The sequence below is a fragment of the Hydra vulgaris genome, chromosome 10 (assembly GCF_038396675.1).
Source record: "Hydra vulgaris chromosome 10, alternate assembly HydraT2T_AEP".
Classification (NCBI taxonomy): Eukaryota; Metazoa; Cnidaria; class Hydrozoa; order Anthoathecata; family Hydridae; genus Hydra; species Hydra vulgaris.
Window position 1 is genome coordinate 30,832,737 of NC_088929.1, and position 18,810 is coordinate 30,851,546.

Sequence of the window (18,810 nt, forward strand, 5' to 3'; positions counted from 1 at the left end):
TTATTTACTGCTCTACCCACTGGGTTATGTTGATAGCTTGATGCAGTTTTTCTATTTGGTTGGATCAGGGTCGGATAAAGACACAAGTGGGCCTGAGGCTGCAGATTTGGAGTGGGTCTATGGCCTACGATAACAAAATTATAAAACTTTTAAATTACAAAATATTCATTGCAATGAGGAATTTTTAATGAAATAAAAAATTATACAAACTAACTCTCCTGGATCCGTCATTGAAACTATCAAATCAATGCAATAAGTTGCATATAATTATGAAGACGAGTAAAAATGAAGAAAGTAGACAGTTTGTGTAGCCAGTGGGTATTGGATGTTATAAGACGTTCCACGGACGTCGAGTGGACGTCCAATCGGTAAAATGAAGCCTAACCGGTAAAATGAGAAATATGTTATATTGTAGATATGATTAAAATATATTTTTGCAGTGTCTTGGTTTCCGATAGTTAAACATTCGATAAATAAACATTTTTTGCAGTGTCTAGATGTCCGATAGTTAAATATTTTATATATGAGGCTGCTGAGGCGGGTTCAAAGTTCCGACTTTTGATATTATGATGTTTTTGCCTTTTTGATGTTTTTTAAGGTGGGGCTTTTTATTTTTTGATATTTTTTTCTTGGAGTAGCAGTGGGCCTAAATTTGATAACTGTTTTTTTTTTATTATTATTATTTTTTTTCAGTGGGTTTATTTTTTGTAGAGGGCCTGTGGTAGCTAAAAATGCAATACGGTTTTGTCAAATGAGGTGTGATTTTGGAAATAATGAAAGAATATCCTGCGAGTCGCGATTTTCTTTATCTTAAAACGAATACGTCTTTAAAAAGACAATGTTATTTAAATAAAAATTTTGATCTTTTAGTAATCGTATCTTGCTTTTAAGTGATCTTACAATAATCATGCTCTTTTTCAATTGCACCTTGGGACACATTACCATGGTAATGTTATACACTGGTAATAGACCCTGCAGGGTCTATTTAATAGACCTATACTCCAATGGTAATAAACTATTACCATTGGAGTATACTTCAACGGTTATTCTAGAATACTACCCTACCAGAAGAGTATTTTAGAATAACCGTTTTCCTGCAAATCATAAACAGCATCTTGGCTGCTATGCAGAAGCATCTTTTTGCGTATTCAGGGGTTGGAGATTTTCTTTCCTACACAATATAGTCATTCTCCCTGACTCCTGTCTGTGAGAAGCCTGCAGCAAGTTGGTTCGTGCGTATTCCGCGCATCTGGAACCTTCACTAAGTGAAGTGATGATTCAGTTCAAGTATTTCTTAAATAGTTCAACACAGGATGGCACGTTTCCACGTGTGAAGAAGAAAGGCGCCAACTACTGCACTGAAGTACAGTATTACAGCGTTGCGTCCTCCAGCGTTGCGATATACCTGACTCTAATGGTTGCCAATTGCTCATGTGAGCGATCATTCTTGGCACTTGGATGAGTGAAAAACGCACAACAATGAATGATGAAAGATTGAATTTTTTGACAATTCAAAGTAATCTACTACGCGATTTGGAATTCTCCAACATCATCAACAATTTAGCCAAAGCTAAAGTTCGAAAAGTAACTTCGGCATCCACTAAATAGGTGTCAATTTGTTCACATTTAACTTGTATTCACTTTCTAAACTAACGGTTGACTAATGTGAGTGACAGTGAGTTGAAACTTACTGCATATACCTAGCAGCCTAGGCCTAGGCCTACTTTTGCTGTATGTTGTAAAATGAATACACGCACATCAACATTTTACTATTTTCTCCGTCAGATAGGTAATTTTTGCACAAGGAACCCTTAATGTTACTAGCCTTGGGGCCCCGATTACTTAGTCCGCCACTGGGTTCAGCATAAGAAGAAGACTTTTCGGGGTCCGGAACTATTTTGAAAGCAAAAATATTTTTATGTGCCACCAGTTTTATCCTATCTCCAAGAAGAATTGTTTTTCTCCGTAGAGATCATACTTTATTAAGATTGGTAGATGCGACGACAAATTTTAAAAACTTTATTAACTTCAAATTTTATCAATTTCTAGCACCCATTAGATTTTATTATAAAAATAAATTCAAAATTTAAACTAAAATGCAAAACTTTGTTAACGACGAAGATGGGATTCGAACCCACGCGGGCAGAGCCCAATGGATTAGCAGTCCATCGCCTTAACCACTCGGCCACCTCGTCTTGTCTGTCAAAATTTTATATTTATAATATTTAACTTAAGATCAAATTTTTTTTTAGATTATTAGTTTCTTTTCATATTTTAATATTCTTTTTCGAGATTTTAATATTCTTTTACTTCAAAGAATGTGAAACATAGTTATCGCATTTTTGTAAATCAAATTTGTATATAAATTAATGTAACTCATCTTATTAATAAGAAATGCTAGATTTTATATACCTAACAATGCTCTCAGCAACCGTTTTTAACCGTTGTAAGTAGTAAGTGACCGGGGCAATGGCCGGGGCTAGGTTTGATAACACATAGCCGCAACCGGGGCCAAGTTTATGACCAGGGAAGCATAAATATTGATAGATCCTATAAAAATGTTATTTTTAATTAAAATTTATGAAATGAGTTATAATTAAAAACAATACTTTTATAAGATCTATTAATATTAATGCAGCCCCGGTCATAAACCCGGCCGGGGCTGCATTAAAATTGATAAATCCTATAAAATATTGTTTTTAAATAAAATTCATGTCGTAAATTTTAATTAAAAAGTAACATTTTTATAGGTTCTATCAATATTTATGCAGCCATGGTCATAAACCTGGCCCCGGTTGCGGCTATGTGTTATCAAACCTAGCCCCGGCCATAGCCCCGGCCATAGCCCCGGCCATAGCCCCGGTCGCATACTAGTTGTAAGATAATAAATTTTTACTTGGGCGGCCTAATTTATTTTGTATCCTCTCAGTCGGAAATACGTAATCATCTTTGCCGCGAACAGCTACCATTTTAGTTGAGAGAAAAATAAACTTTCGTCTGAAACGCAAACACTGGCATAAACAATAGAAGTCTTTAAAATGTATATATATATATATATATATATATATATATATATATATATATATATATATATATATATATATATATATATATATATATATATATATATATATATATATATATATATATATATATGCGCGTGTGTGTGTGTTGTATGATGGTTTTGTTGTTTTGAGTCAACTCTGGTGACTAAGATGGTTTGTTTATTTTGAAAGCACAAATCAGACAACTTGTATTTTCAAAATAACAAAACCAGAGCTCAATGTCGTGTGAAAAACTTCCTGCATCTAGCCAGAGATAAATTATTTATAAGTATCTAATGCTTCGTAATAATCTACAGCTTCAAGAGGAAATATTCTGGGGTTTTTTATTAAAGAATTGTAAAAATCATTGTATTGAACTATTTGCCATTCAGTCGGAATCATCTTTACAAGTATTTGCAATGAACTTGTATGGACATCGGTTGATTCCAAGAATTGCTAGTTTGTTTATTTACCTTTTTGCGGCGTTAAATTTTAATTTTTTAAAGTATTCATAAACCGAAATTTTTTTTTTTTAACTATTTAATTCACTTATTAGTTAGAATTCTCCTGCTTTACTAACTCAGCTAACCATTTGTTTTACCCCATCCAAGATGGTAACAACTTGAGCTATTGTTTAATTTGCACAATTACGTGACTTTCTGATTACGAGGATTATCTTGTCAGTCGAGACTTTTTAAACATAAAATAGTATATATTGGCTTCAGAACATGCAGCAGGCTACTATCTTGTAGCCTGCTGCCGCATTGGAAAGCCGCTACATTTTTTTTTTTAAATATATATATATATATATATATATATATATATATATATATATATATATATATATATATATATATATATATATATATATATATATATATATATATATATATATATATATATATATATATATATATATATGCTGTTCATATAATAAGAAATATAATTGCAAATAAACGATTTCATATAAAAAGAGTGGATTATTAAAAACAGGCAGGGGCTCAAAGAAGATACGTATGACTAAAGTCACCACAATCTTTTCATAGAGTCCCTATGTGGGCTTTACAATTTAAAATAAAATAAGATAGTTAAAAATTCTTTGTACGTCTCTAATATAATAAAAAGGTTAAAGCTTGGATAAATAGACATTAAATCAAGAAATCGCATTAACCCAATCAACTCACATTAAATCAAGAAAGTAAATAATATTATATAGTTTTAGCAATAGTCATTTAAATATACTGGCAACTCTGTTAAACATCAAAATAAGAGCCAATTAAACAAGTGAAAAACTAAGAATAATGGAATTCGATTTTTATTTTGAAAAATTAAGAAAATATTAAGTTTTGTTGGTTGAGTACTAGCCCAGTAATATTGGAATTGTAGATGAGACAATCTATTAGGCCAAAATGTACTAGTTTTAGACTTTCTGATGTTACATATGGACAAATTCGGTAAAACCAATTGTTTTACTAATTTTTGATTATTCTTTAATTCAAAATTCATGTCAGATTGATGTAACAGTTTGATTGATGTCACAGTTTGAAAGGAAGAGATTTGTGTTGTCAGCGAATATTATCGAGTTAAGCTTTGCTGACGTATTATTTAAATCATTTACATAAATCAAGAACAGCAATGGACCCTTGTGGAACTCCACATAAAATTTTAGGTTGTCCTGATTCCTTACTAGTAACACACCGTTTTCTTACAGTGAGGTAGCTTTTTAACCAATCATAGGTTTTATTTATTATTCTGTAGTGTTTTACTTTTCCTAAAAGAATAAGGTGATCAACCGTATCAAATGTTTTTGATAGGCCATTAAATAACCTTAGAATAAAGTTGTTATTTTCAAATCCTTTAGTAATTTAGTCTACTATTTCAATTATTGGGTGTTCAGTTGAATGGTTTTTTCGATAACCTAACTGTTTTGTAAAATAAACTATTTTCTTTAAAATGGTTACAGATTCTATTACAAATTACATGTTCAAATATTTTTGAAAATAAAAAAGGACAGATACAGGTCTATAATTAGAGATTTTAGATCATTATTTTTATAAATTGGATATACTTTTGCCAACTTTAGTGCGTCAGGAAAAATCTCTTCTTTTATTGAAAGTTTTATAATATGGAACAAAGGTCTAGAGATGTAGTTTTTGCAGAGGAAAGTAACGAATTACATTTACTCACGTTACTGTAATTGAGTAGTTATTTTATGAATTTCTACTTTTTAAGTATTTTTTTAAATGTGTACTTTTGCTTTTACTTAAGTATTTTCTTTCTAAAGTACTGTACTTCGCTAAAAGTACAGTACTTTAGAAAGAAAAAAATCTGTAAAAAAATTTATTATGTATTGTTTAATTTCACAAATACTATGATTTAATTTTTTTTAGTTGATAAAAAATAGCGCCTGTTTTATAACTTTGTTTCTTATAGTTTTCATTATTGTTTTAAATGAAGTTATGAAGACATCAGACACATGCACCGCTGACGTTTCGAATTTATAATCGTTTTTTAATCGTTCTTATTAGAGTTTTAAGAGAAAATTGAATCAATGTTCACATTAAACTACGTACAAAATGTAAACATAGTAAAGTACAAATACTATAAAAAACACGAAAACAAGAAGTTGTTATTTTCAATTAATTATATAATTATAGTTATTTGTATAATTATGCCTTATTTTAACAAGATGAAAGAAATATCATGGTTTAACTGATGAAATGAATATTATATAATGACATATTTTAAAATCGTATAACTTGTATTAATAAACGCACACTAAAAAATATCAGTTATATATAATAGTTCTAAATATATATAGTTATCTTTTTTTGTTTTTTTGAGTTTTGCTCACTTTAATAAAGACACATCGTCACCCTAGAATTGGTTTGTACAACAGTCATTTTAGTTTTTAAAATCAGTTCATAGTATTGTTCGTCAATTTCATTGGGAATATACTTCAGCGTTTTGGCTAGATCTCTCTTTTTATTTTCCGATAGTGAAAATTGCTCAGTTTTTAGGGCCATATTTTGGCAATTGCAGTAATTCAGTAGATTTTTGTTTCCTTGTACTTCGTTTATATCCAATTCTAAAACATCTAAAGTCTTCATTAAAAAATATTCTAAAATTGACTTTTAAAATTGTATTTTCATTGTACACAATTTGTTTTATTTTCGTGTAAAGAATTTTAGAAGATAGAGAGGTTGCTGCTTTTTGATAGTTCAGAAAATCTGTGGTAACCATCAGCAGGATTGTGAAATTACTTGATTTTGTTGGCATGTTTTTTAATACTCTTATTAGGCCGATTGGACAGTATATTTCTAAATTTTTAGTGTAACGCTCTATAACGCTGTGTGCTGCATCAATCTCTTGTAAGTTACCGTGTCCTGCCTCTGAAAATTTTTGCTCTATAATTTCAATCTTGCCGCTGTCTTCTGACATTTTTTATGGCCGTGGCGCAGTGGTTAGAGCGCTTGCTTAATAAGCAGGAGATCCAGGTTCGAAACGAGCTCTGGACAAATTCTCGCGTCACGGTAAAGAAGGAGGCGTGAACTTCCTGGTTAAATGCACTTCCGCGGTGCTCTGTGACAAGACCGTTAGGACTTCTTGGGGCACCTAAAATAAAAAAAATAAAAAAAAGTAATGCTAAACTCATTATTGAACTTTTATTTTTTGGAACGCAACTGTCCGACCACAAAATGATTTTACTTATATAAGGAATGTCTTTAACTATATTTTTTAATATTTTTACTACTGCACTTGCAATATCATTGCCAGATCTCTCGCTTAAGTATTCGGACCATTTGCTGTTGTATATCCTTTTGTTAATAATACAATGACTAGTTAAATTGTAAACACTAAGTTTACTAAAATAATAAAAGCTTGATACACTAGCTTTTGGCATATTGAAAACATTTTCAAGATCAAAAACTACAACTATTATACCGTTAATTATCTGTCGGTCCTTCGTTCTCTCCTCAAATCCTTCTATTTTTCTTTGGATGTGCAATTCTTGCTGATTGTTGACTGATGCTCAATGTGCCACAAAAAAATTCTTTACAAACATGCACACGCGCATTGTTGTGTTCTAAATAATACTTGTACACATGTGATTTTCTGCTCTTCACCCTAATGGTGTACTTACTATAAAAATGTAGTTTTTTTCTCATCCGATAATTTATAAAATTGTTTCATTATTTGATTTCTTTCTTCATTGGAAAAGTAATCACTGCATTCATGACTGCATTTTGGTTTACAACCTCCTTTAACTTTTTTTGCAGGATGTAATTGTCCTTTAATATCGACATATTCCTTTCCCCTCTCTCTTTTTGTTTTCCTTATATTTTTTTGCCAATTTTTGGGGCCCTTTTACTTTTTTTAGTTTATGTTGCTTTACTTTCCGTTGATATTGAACAAAATGTAATAAATTGATGTTTTATTTTTTGGATTTTGAACAAAAGAGATCCGAATATTTTGATAAGAAATGCAGATTCTGTATATTTTATAGTAGATATTAAACAAGCTTATATTAAAATGAAATTCTGTAACAGTAACTCATTTTCTGTAAAAAGTGGATATTGAACAAACCAATTCTAGGGTAGCGACATTTAAATTGTTTAAAAATAATTGTTGAGCGCGCTCATAGCGATTTTTAACATCGATTTTTTAATTAAAAAAGTCGACAAACTCGACCTTCGTTTTGTGTCGATTTGAAGTAATGAGTAAAGAAATAATGGAGTTGGAAAAATCAGATGGAAACCCAGCTGAATTGGAATTGCAACCAACTTTTATTAAAGCAAACCCGTGGCCATATTTAAGTGACCACTTTGACTTCAAGTGCAAGAAAGGCGACAGCTTTATCATGCTGTGTAAACTGAGTATGCTCAAGTTGACTGAAATAGCAACATATAAAAACTCTACCCCAAACCTCCGCAAGCATGTTGAGGTAATTTAATATTAATTCTATAATTTTATAACACTTTAACACATTTAACATCGAATGATATTTGGTGTTAAAAGATTTCACGGAACAGGGCCGTACCATGAAATTTTTTAAGGGGGTTCGTTTTTGAAAAAAAAAAAGCAGTTTAAACAATGTTTACATAAACGAATTTATTGTTCTCCAAATATTTTTCTGTTTTTATTCTGCATAGGCGTATAAGCAAGCCCTTGTTATAAGGCGTATAAGCAAGCCCTTGTTAGAAGGCGTATAAGCAAGCCCTTGTTATAAGGCGTATAAGCAAGCCCTTGTTAGAAGGCGTATAAGCAAGCCTTTGTTAGAAAATGGGTATCGATACAAAGATTAATAACAAATTGATAAACGGTTTAAATTTTTGTTCAAAAACTAAACTTTTTTCATACAGGATGTAAAGTAAAAAATAATTTTGAGACTTATTTATAATCAACAGTTTCATTGTAGCGGATATTCATGATGGCTAATGAACCAAGTCTACCTGCAGTCATACTGGCTCTCAACCATGTTCGTAATCTTTGCACTGCTGAAAAGCTGCATTTACATTCTGCGGACGTTACGGGTTATGTACATCCGATCTTTAGAAGCTCAAAGAGATTAAGCAATTGATTTTCATTGCAGATTTTAATGGGTTTAGCTAGAGTATAAGGCCTATCTTCAGGTTTAATAACAGACCATTTTCTTTTCTAAAACATGAATTCTTGATCTAAAGCTTCTGAGTTTGGAAGATCACTTTTATACATTTCAACTAACTCCTGGAAAGCATTTATCTCCTCACTGCAAATTATCGAGGGAACCAACCATAAAACCTAAGCAGCTATGCAATTTGTCCTTTGGAATTTTATTTTGATTTCTGAAATGATGGTGTCGAGAAAAGGTATAATCATTTCTGTAGGCCTATCTCATAGTGATTCTGGGTTACGTTGGTTCTACAAACAATTTACTTGCCATACGCGTAGCTTGTTGGTAAATTGCGTAAGTTTCTTTTTCAACATTTTTCCGTAAATGGTTCAAATCGTCGATTGTTTCTTGAATGTTACTGTATGCATACACAATATCAGTTGTGCGCTCTTGTAACCTCTCTGTTATATACGACAACGGGTTAAGTAAGCGGTACAAAGTTATAATACCAATTATGAATTCGAACTTAGTGAGTGCATTAAGGAGTAAGTTGAACTCTCTTTTTCCTTGTGCGTCCCAATCCATACCAAACTCTATATTGAACTGTTCTATATTATAGTGTATTTCTAAAATAATCTCTAATGCTTCTACCATAAATGGTGTAACTAAACAAAAGTGTTCATATGCGGGATCTCTTTCTGGTCATCTTGTTTTGCACATTCCTATCAAAATCTTTTTTCTTTTAGTTGACTTACAACGGATCTCTGCAACAATTGCTTTTGGTGATCCTTTTAAAATATAGCTGGCAACACCTTTTTTTACAGATTGCATGTTTGGTGCGCCATTGTAACACTGGCCTCAACAAGAACTAAGATCAATTCCACTTTTGCTATAAAGTTTCATCAAGCTTTCCCCAACTTGTTTGCCTGTTATCCTGTTAAGATTCAAAAATTCAAGAAATACTTCTCTAATATCTTTTTCTCCGTTTACGCATCTCATACATACTGATAGAATTTGTTGGTGTAAAGTTGTTTCCTCGTCTGCTAAAATTGAATGGTAATTTGCAGCTTTGATTTAATTAATTAGCCGCTTTTGTAAACATTTCTTTTCAATTAAATCAATTAATTCATTTTGACTCTTGGAGCCAAGGTAGCTGACATCTTTGCGTAATGGTGTTTGTATATGTGCATAAAGTTCAGCGTTATGGCGAGCTATTTCCTGCACAATTGCAAGAAAGTTTCCAGGATTACCTTTTTGGTCTCAGTTTTCCATACACTTTTCATAAGTTCCACGAAAAACCAACAACAAAGTTCGGGTACATTTGTTGTTGGTTTTTTAAAGTGCTATCGCTTTGTAATGGAATGGTTTGTCTGGGATCAACAAAACGACAACAAATGCCATTAGCTTGTTCGATAACTTCTTTATGGTATCTATAGCCAATATGTAGTTTTTGTTTCTCTAAAATATTGTACCATTCCTTATATCCACGGTTAAGAAAAGCTCCCGAAGATTTTTTCTATCCGGCTTTAGAAATAAAGTGCAGTATATGCAGTTGACAGCGTCTTCACTTTTGCTGTAGACAAATCGATTTTGTAAATATTCTTCTTTACAAGCGCGTTTGCAACCATGTTTTAATGTTTTGGGAAATTGAAAATGTATCTTCTGTTTTAAGTTATTCGTGAACATTTTGTATATTTCATGTGGTCATAATTCTTAATTTCCGCTCAAGAGTTCGTCAATATCATATCGTTTTTCTTCTTCTTTAAAATCACATTCTTTCAAATTTGTTTGGTCTACTTTGCACGACATGCTTTTGTTAACATTATTATCATCTTTAATGACTTCTTTTTCTTCTACTTCGGGTAATGTTTTATCGGTTACATTTTGAGAACTATCGATAATAAAAAACAATTGAAACGTAAGTAATTAATAATAAACTTTCAGATCTTAAACTATACCAAAATTAAAAAAACTCGCGTAAACTTTACAATAAAAAGCAAGTAATAACAAAAGTACTATAAGAAAAAATTTGACGTATAGATAATACCTAGTTATCTGTATAACTATATCTAGTTAATATCTCTATCTTGTTAATATCAAACTAATCAAAGTAATATTATAAAAAGAAGATCAAAATAACTTTTTAACTTAAAATATACAACTAACGATTTTCATTTGTTTGCAGCATTTTGAAGCTCTTTTCTATCAGCTGCTTGTTTCCAAATTAGGTAAGGCATGTTAACTGAATAAGTATTAGTAGAGAATTGTAATTACAGTATAAACTCTGGAGAGACTATTTTTTATTTTTTGTTTACAAAAGTTTTCACAATGCGACGATGAATGCACAATGCAATAATGCCTTACGTTTGTGAAACAATAAAGTAAAAATTGTTTCATGAGAATGATTTATCAAAATCACATAACTATCATAAAAATTTTGATTAAATATTTTGACATCGAAGAGAGTCTAGAAATAATTTTTGGCGTCAAATTAAAAAAGGCACTTTGCATAAAAAGGGGGGTCAATCGCACCCAACAACCCCCCCCCCCTTCCCCCAACCACACACACACACACTGTACGGGCTTGCGCAAACATTTTAAATTTAGCATGTTAAATGATTATGACATTGATTAAAATAATGAAAAATATTTTTTTACAGAGTAAACATCCATCAAAGATGAAAGCCTTTAGAGACTTTGCGACAACAAGGAAGCAAAACCTGAAAACACCAGAAATCCCAGCAAAGCAAGGACAAATAAGTGACATTTTTGCTATGAATTTTTTCTTGCCATTCAGTTAAAGAAGACTTTGCTTTCAATCCTCAGTAAAGTCAGGTATGTTGCAACAACTATTGATTGCTAGTCTGCACACCAACAAAGTTTCCTTGGGGTGTCCAGGGCCCTTCCGAAGAGATTTTAATGGGGGGAGGGGGAGGGGTGACGTATCTGTTTTTCGCCGATAAAAGCCAAAAAAAAATTTTGCCGACTAACTCTTCTTAAAACTGCCTACTCTAGATCCAATTTTGCCGACTCCAGTATCCATTATGCCGACTAATAAAATTTGTAAGGGGGCTAGACACCCTTCAACACCCCCCTTAGAACGGCCCACAGAAAGTAACTAATTAAATTATAATGTAACTAAATACCACTAAAAGACAATAATTAATTTTTTTGTGAATAATTTTAAGATTTCGCCAATTTATACGCCTTTTTCAGAGACTTATTTATTTTATGTTGTTTATCGGAACACTCGTTCAAAAAAGTCTCGCTTTAATCACTTTTAGGATTGATATGGGTAAAAAAAGTTCAAAATTTAAAGTCATATGTTTAAGATGTTTGGTAACTATTAACAACATTTTTGATTATAAATTTTAAATTTTGGATTTTCATTAACTGAGATTTCAAAAATGTGTCATAAATTGATTTTTTTTTAATTAGTTTAATTATGAGTTTAGTTTAAAAACTAAGAGATTCCACCAGATTCCATGGTAGTTTTAATATTTTTCCATTAATAGGTATATATGAAAGCAGAAAAAATAAAAATCATTTGCCCCAACTTGCCCGAATTAAATTAAATACCTTGTTTTTTTTGTTATTTTTTTCCATTTTTAATTAAAACTTTGGTTAACGAACAATTTACTTAAATGCTCACATTCATCACACAAGTAGGGGAGAGTGGAGAGAAGTGGGACACATAAATTTTTTTTAGGGTAATTGCAATAACTTTTTTATTTGATGTATTAACTGAACCAAACAAGTTTTTACAAATAAACCTTCTTTTTAGGCACTGATTTAAGCCCCTTAGGTTTCCAGCTAATTATAACTAAGTATATAAATTTTTGCTTATAGAGAAACCGTGCCATAAGGGTAAAGTGGGACAAATAAATTTAAAACAACATTTTAACACAAATTATTAAATGTAAACTGATAAAATTATAAAATCACCTAATCGACATAAAAATGTTCAAGAGATTTCACCAATCGATATAATCAAATGCCAACGGGAAGAAGCGGGGCATAAATACTTCTTTTTTCTGTCCCACTTCACCCCAATATAAACAATTTTTTAAGGTACATTTAAAAATTAAGGCTTTTAGAGCACACAGAAAAACAAAGCAATTTCTGCTAAATAGAGGGGAAGAAATTTAGTTGTTTTCATTAAATAACAGAATTTAGGCACCACTCCTAATTAGAAATTTCAGGCTGTCCCACATCTCCCGCGTCCCACTTCTCCCCACTCTCCCCTACATTTAGTTCCTATTAGTAAAAAAAACTCATGCTCAAGCAGATGGTGCTGATTATCAAACCTCGAAAACCAAAATATGCAATATTTGATGGCGTAGTGCATGTTTTAAAATCAAAACTTGCGTGTAAAATAACTAACAATAGTTCTGCTAATAATACTGCTTACATTCAATATGAAAAGAATAGTTCCTATAATTAGAAAAAGAATAGTTCCTATAATTAAAATAATTATGGAGTGGGTTTTTTATGCTGATTTTGAGAATAAGACTCCTAGCGAGTGTTTTTAGAGACCCTATTAAAAAGTGTAAAATTATATTCATTTCCTGATGAGAATCTAGTATTTACACTTGATCAGATGTGCGGTGGCTCAAAAAAGCCAATTTAGGTGTGGCCGTAGTGCAGTGGTTAGAGCGCTTGCTTAATAAGCAGGAGATCAGGGTTCGAAACAAGCTTTGGACATATTTTCGCGTCACGGTAAGGAAGGAGGCGTCAATTACTGATTAAAAGCACTTCCGCGATGCTCTGTGACAAGACCGTTAGGTCTTCTTGGGGCACCTAAATAACAGAAAGAAAAAAAATACTAAATAATTTAAGAATTAGGAATTAATCATGATAATTTACTCGAAACTCTTCTGCGTGAGTTTTGCAGACTGAAGGGTCTATACTATGAAAGTATAGACAAATCCGAAATGATAAAGAAAACTCTAATAATATTTAAATGTAAATCAAGATCAAAGTTGCATAAACATTCAAGAACCTTCTCAAGACGTTTAGAACGCGAGCAAACTTGGTTGAACAAAGATGTAACTGTTGACAAAAAAAAATTTGCTGCAGGTCCAGGTAGAAAGTGAAAGAACTGGGAAGATTTCGGTGATAGAAGCAGAAGATCTAAGGTAATAATAAATCAATTAAATTCAAGTTTAAAAAATTGTTTACAAACTTAAATATTAAATATTATCTTGCTTAAGGTTGCCGAATTGGCTGAACATCCTGCTGAAGTATTGGCATTAGCTTCAATAAAAAAAATCACTAGAGATCCTAACATAAAAGACTTCGCTGTTCTCATGAAAAGTGCTACAAACTCTGAAAAAGTTAAAATCACGGAAATAAATTTTCAGATAAAAATGAAAACTGAAGATGCCTTGAGCTTAAAAACTCAGTGTTTCCTTTCTGATGAAAGTATCAAATTATCAGAAGTTCATCGATAATACATAATGTATTTATTATTAAAAAGGTATTTTAAGCCATAAAGGTATTTAACATTCACTTCATGAAGTTAAGAATGCTAGACACAAATGTTATCTTGAGGGTTTAATTGTGACAGAAACATCTGCTTCAACTCCTCTACAGGATATGTTTAATCATACTCTGACAAGGATATTAACTTTTAAGGAATGCCAAGACTCTATGAGAATGTTTGCTGAAATTGGGGTTTAATGGTTTACTTCACTTTAAAGGTGCCTCCAGTCAAAGTGTCTATAAAAAAATATATACTGATACATATATTGGCGAGCCCCAAGTTAACGAGCAAAGTATTTTCCAGACAGCTATTGCTCCACTTAAATTAATCCTCGTGAATAAAAATGTATGGTTAAATAAGAAATCCTCTAGTACACATTACTGAAGACCCCTACATCTCCAATATCAAAAAGAAACGGAAGAATTGATAAGAAATGAGTATGATCTTTTAAAAACAGAAATGACTAGTCAAGTTTGAAGTAAAGTTAGAAGTAGAGGAAGGCAAACCGGATGCGACTATCAAATTAAAGTTTAAATTAGATTTAACCATGTTTAATGGTAAAGTGGTTAATGCCCTCACTAACACTCTGTCCTCCCAATCATGTTATATTTGCGGAGTTAAGCCAAGTGAACTTAATAACCCAGCATTTATCAGATCTCAACCAATCAATGAAAAAGCTTTATCTTTGGGCCTTTCTACTCTGCATTGCTGGCTCAGTTCCTTTGAATATATTTTACATTTAGGATATAAGATAGACATTAAAAAATATTTTGTCAAATCCCCAGCTAAAAAAGCATCCGTAAAAAGTAGAAAAAAGAACATTCAACTGAGGTTTAGAGAGGAGCTAAGTCTTATAGTTGATATGCCTAAACAGGGTTTTGGCAACACTAACGATGGAAACACTACCAGAAGGGCATTTGAAAATGCTAAAACTTTCGCTGATATAACGGAATTGGCAATAGATGTAATTATTAGTTTGAGGACAATCCTAATATCAGTCCTGTTGAACTCTGAAAGTTTTGGCCAGTATTGCTATGAAACTACAGCTCTTATACTCAAAAACTACTGCTGGTATGTGATTCCCCTTAACTGTTCATAAACTCTTGGAACATGGTGTGCAGATATTTAAGGCATTAAAACTGTCAATGGGTTACTACTCTGAAGAGTCACAAGAGGCTCTAATTAAGGAAATTCGCAAAGCTGGATTAAACCATACAGCCTAGATATCTAGAAAGAATGTTGTGAAAAACCAGCACCAATACCTGTTGATTAGAAGTGATCCTGTAATATCAAACATTTGTTTCAAAAATACAAGGTTAAAAATGGAAAAACACTTACCGCAGAAGTTTTATCTTTGTTAATGCTGTAATAATGAAATAAAGCTTTTTTATTAATATTAGATTTTCTATTTTTGTTTTCTATATTTATTTTGTATTTAATATATTTTAATATTATTATAATACTAAAATATTTATTGAATCCAATTTTTCTTTTTAATTAGTAAATGTTTTGGTTTGAAGAATTTAATTTTTTAAAATTAAGTCAGTCTTTTTACGCGTAAAAGACTCTAACACGTATACGCGTGTGTAGTACGACTCTTGGGCACAAAAAAAATTTACATTAAAAAATATGTGGTATTCTTTTTTATGGTACTTTGGTACCATAAAAAGTAAAATGGTGTTCTTATGGTACCTTGGTACCATAAAAAGAATCCGATTTTTTTATTTTAAATCATATTTTGCGCGCGTAAATGACACTTATACGCGTAAGCGCGCGTTGTACCCATCATAGGTACGCATAAAATTATTTTTAATAGCAAATTAAAAATTTTTGACCTAAACTACGATAGTATGATGTATCACATGTTTATATATGATAGTTATACAATATTTGCCGTTTTTTCACCTTTCTGACTCACTGTGCGGCCCTGGGGGTGACAGCTCATTGGATTGATTAGGAAACCTTGGAAAGGAGATCTACTACACTTGCTTGCCAGATTTTGAGGGGGTCACATACCTGGGAGGCACTCTTGATGACATTCATTGTAAATACAGAATAAGGGGAAAGTGGTTAGAACCACAATAAACAGCGGCTCAAATTTTATCAAAGTATTTAATGTTTTTGGTGAGAAAAGCCAAAATTAGGAAGCAGAGTCGGAATCAGAACAAGATTCTTATCAAGAGTCCGAATCTGAGTACCTTGACACGTTTGACTTCCTGGAAAAGGACAGTGGTTGAGTACCAGCATCCTCCACATCAAAGGTGTGCATGCTACTTGTTAAATTTAGTCGCCACAACTAATACTGCCTCGGCAGGAAAAAATAATGACACATACAAAAGGCCACGAGCTCCCTTTGGGAAATGCCAAGCAATATGAAAGAAGACAGGTTGATCATACTTGGCAGCAGAAACTGTTGAAGAGAAAGGCAAGCTCTAGCTCATCAGGCCAAATCAGACTAGATGGAACTCGATATACATGGCTGTGGAGAGAATCTTAAGGATTATACAAGAAAAAGGCCTCGATACTATCAGAAACGTTTGTGAAAAAATTAAAGTAAAAATGTGAGTTTTTTTATATAACTTGCAATCAAATAAGTATAAAATAATACTGATTGAAATAATTACTTGTAGTTCCTCTTCTCATATGTTTAAAATATTTATTCCGCTACTCTTCGTGCATTTGTTGCGGGCCCTACATGTTGAATCCAGTTGAAATTGTTTTCCTGACGGATTATTTACTGAGGTATGAAACCTGTTTTTAAAGCAATGGAAATTCTTCAGTCTGAGACCAACACACACATGGCTTGGCTCCTGCCAATAATCTTTCAGTTACAAAAACGTTCAGCTGCCTCGAGACGTTCTCCAAAATGTGCTGCGACTTATTAAAGCAGTTTCTTGATGGTGTCCAAAAACGTTATGGTAGAATAATACAAGACCCAGAACTGAGTGTTGTAGCAATTCTTCTGCCAAATTACAAAAACACCTGGACTGATAAGACTGAAATTATAGGAGAAGGTATGATTTCCTTTTTTTTATGTCATTGTGTAATCTTTTTATGTCATTGTGTAATCTTTTTATGTCATTGTGTAATCTTTTTATGTCATTGTGTAATCTTTTTATGTCATTGTGTAATCTTTTTATGTCATTGTGTAATCTTTTTATGTCATTGTGTAATCTTTTTATGTCATTGTGTAATCTTTTTATGTCATTGTGTAATCTTTTTATGTCATTGTGTAATCTTTTTATGTCATTGTGTAATCTTTTTATGTCATTGTGTAATCTTTTTATGTCATTGTGTAATCTTTTTATGTCATTGTGTAATCTTTTTATGTCATTGTGTAATCTTTTTATGTCATTGTGTAATCTTTTTATGTCATTGTGTAATCTTTTTATGTCATTGTGTAATCTTTTTGTCTACGTTTTTACTACTTAATCATCCATTGTTGTTTAAGTAAAATGAATCTTTGCATTGCTAAAAACATAATATGAGAAAAGTCACGATCTTGCAGTATTGCGCCATTTAAAGATTTTAGATACTTTTGAATAGAATTTGGTGTAGTTATGATTTTTTTTAGCAAGGTTTGTAAATTAGAGTAAAACAGGGTAAAATGAAATAGCGGGTAGAATGAAATAGTTATGACAATGTTTATTCTTTTGCTCTTAATTAATTATTCGATAATCTTTTCGCAAATCACGTTTTAGAGAATACTTTTCTGAGTAAGATGATATCAAATTTTATTTTTGATGAAAAAAAATTTGTTATAAAGTTTTCGTATGCGTAATAAGATGTTTTTATTATTTTGAAAAATGAACTTAAAACTCTCGGAAGTTAAATTTGATATCATTGAACTTAAAAAGTTATCTGGTATAACATTTTACGCTGATCAAGAATCTTTTTTCAAAATTAAATTTGCTATTTAGGAACAAAAGTTATGAGTAAAAAACGGAAAAGGAGAAATGTGGGGTTGAATGAAATACGCTAATAATAAGTGAAGCAATAGCTCGCTTCTTAAAATGCAGCTTTTTTTTTAATAAATCTCAAGTGACCAATAAATCTCCAACTATAAATTTTTTGCATTGAAAAATTTTTTTCAATAAAATTTTTCTGAATTTTAATTGACAGACTATTAAATGAAACTTTACTGACTGCTTTTATCAAATGATTCTAATGAATGAATCAAAAGTTTTGTACATAAATTTCAAATGGATTATAGTTAAATCTATTTTAGTATAAAATATGCCTCGAAACAACTTGCATGCAAAGAAAAAAGAAAAACTATACACCGAAGAGCAAGTTGCGCTTGCGGTGGTTAAAGTACAAAGCGGTGAATTTTCTCTTAACAAATCTGCGAAATCATTCAGCATACCAGTAACAACTCTTCACAGGCGTGTCCGCGGCAAAGGTGAAACAATTGGCAGTTGTTCAAGCACAAGATTGTCAAAACAACTTGAATAAATTTTGGTAAACACGCTCATCAAATTATCCGATTGGGGCTTTCTTAGAACTTACAATAACATCATCGCGCTAGTTACCAACTATTTGCAACATCAAGGTCAATCTCATTTGTTTTGCAATGGTACACCAGGAAGAGATTGCTTCAACCTTTTCATAAACCGGTAGAGTCATAGGTTGAGCATCAGAGCCGTAGGCAATATTTCATCGCTCAGAGCCGCTTCTTGCACGCAAGA

The 18,810-nt window shown here is 31.8% G+C and overlaps 1 non-coding gene across 1 annotated transcript; it reads right to left on the bottom strand.

The window, feature by feature from the left end:
- Positions 1–2,113: 2,113 nt before the first annotated feature.
- Positions 2,114–2,195, bottom strand: trnas-gcu (transfer RNA serine (anticodon GCU)). The gene has a single exon. It is a non-coding gene; the product is annotated as a tRNA-Ser (tRNA).
- Positions 2,196–18,810: the final 16,615 nt, after the last annotated feature.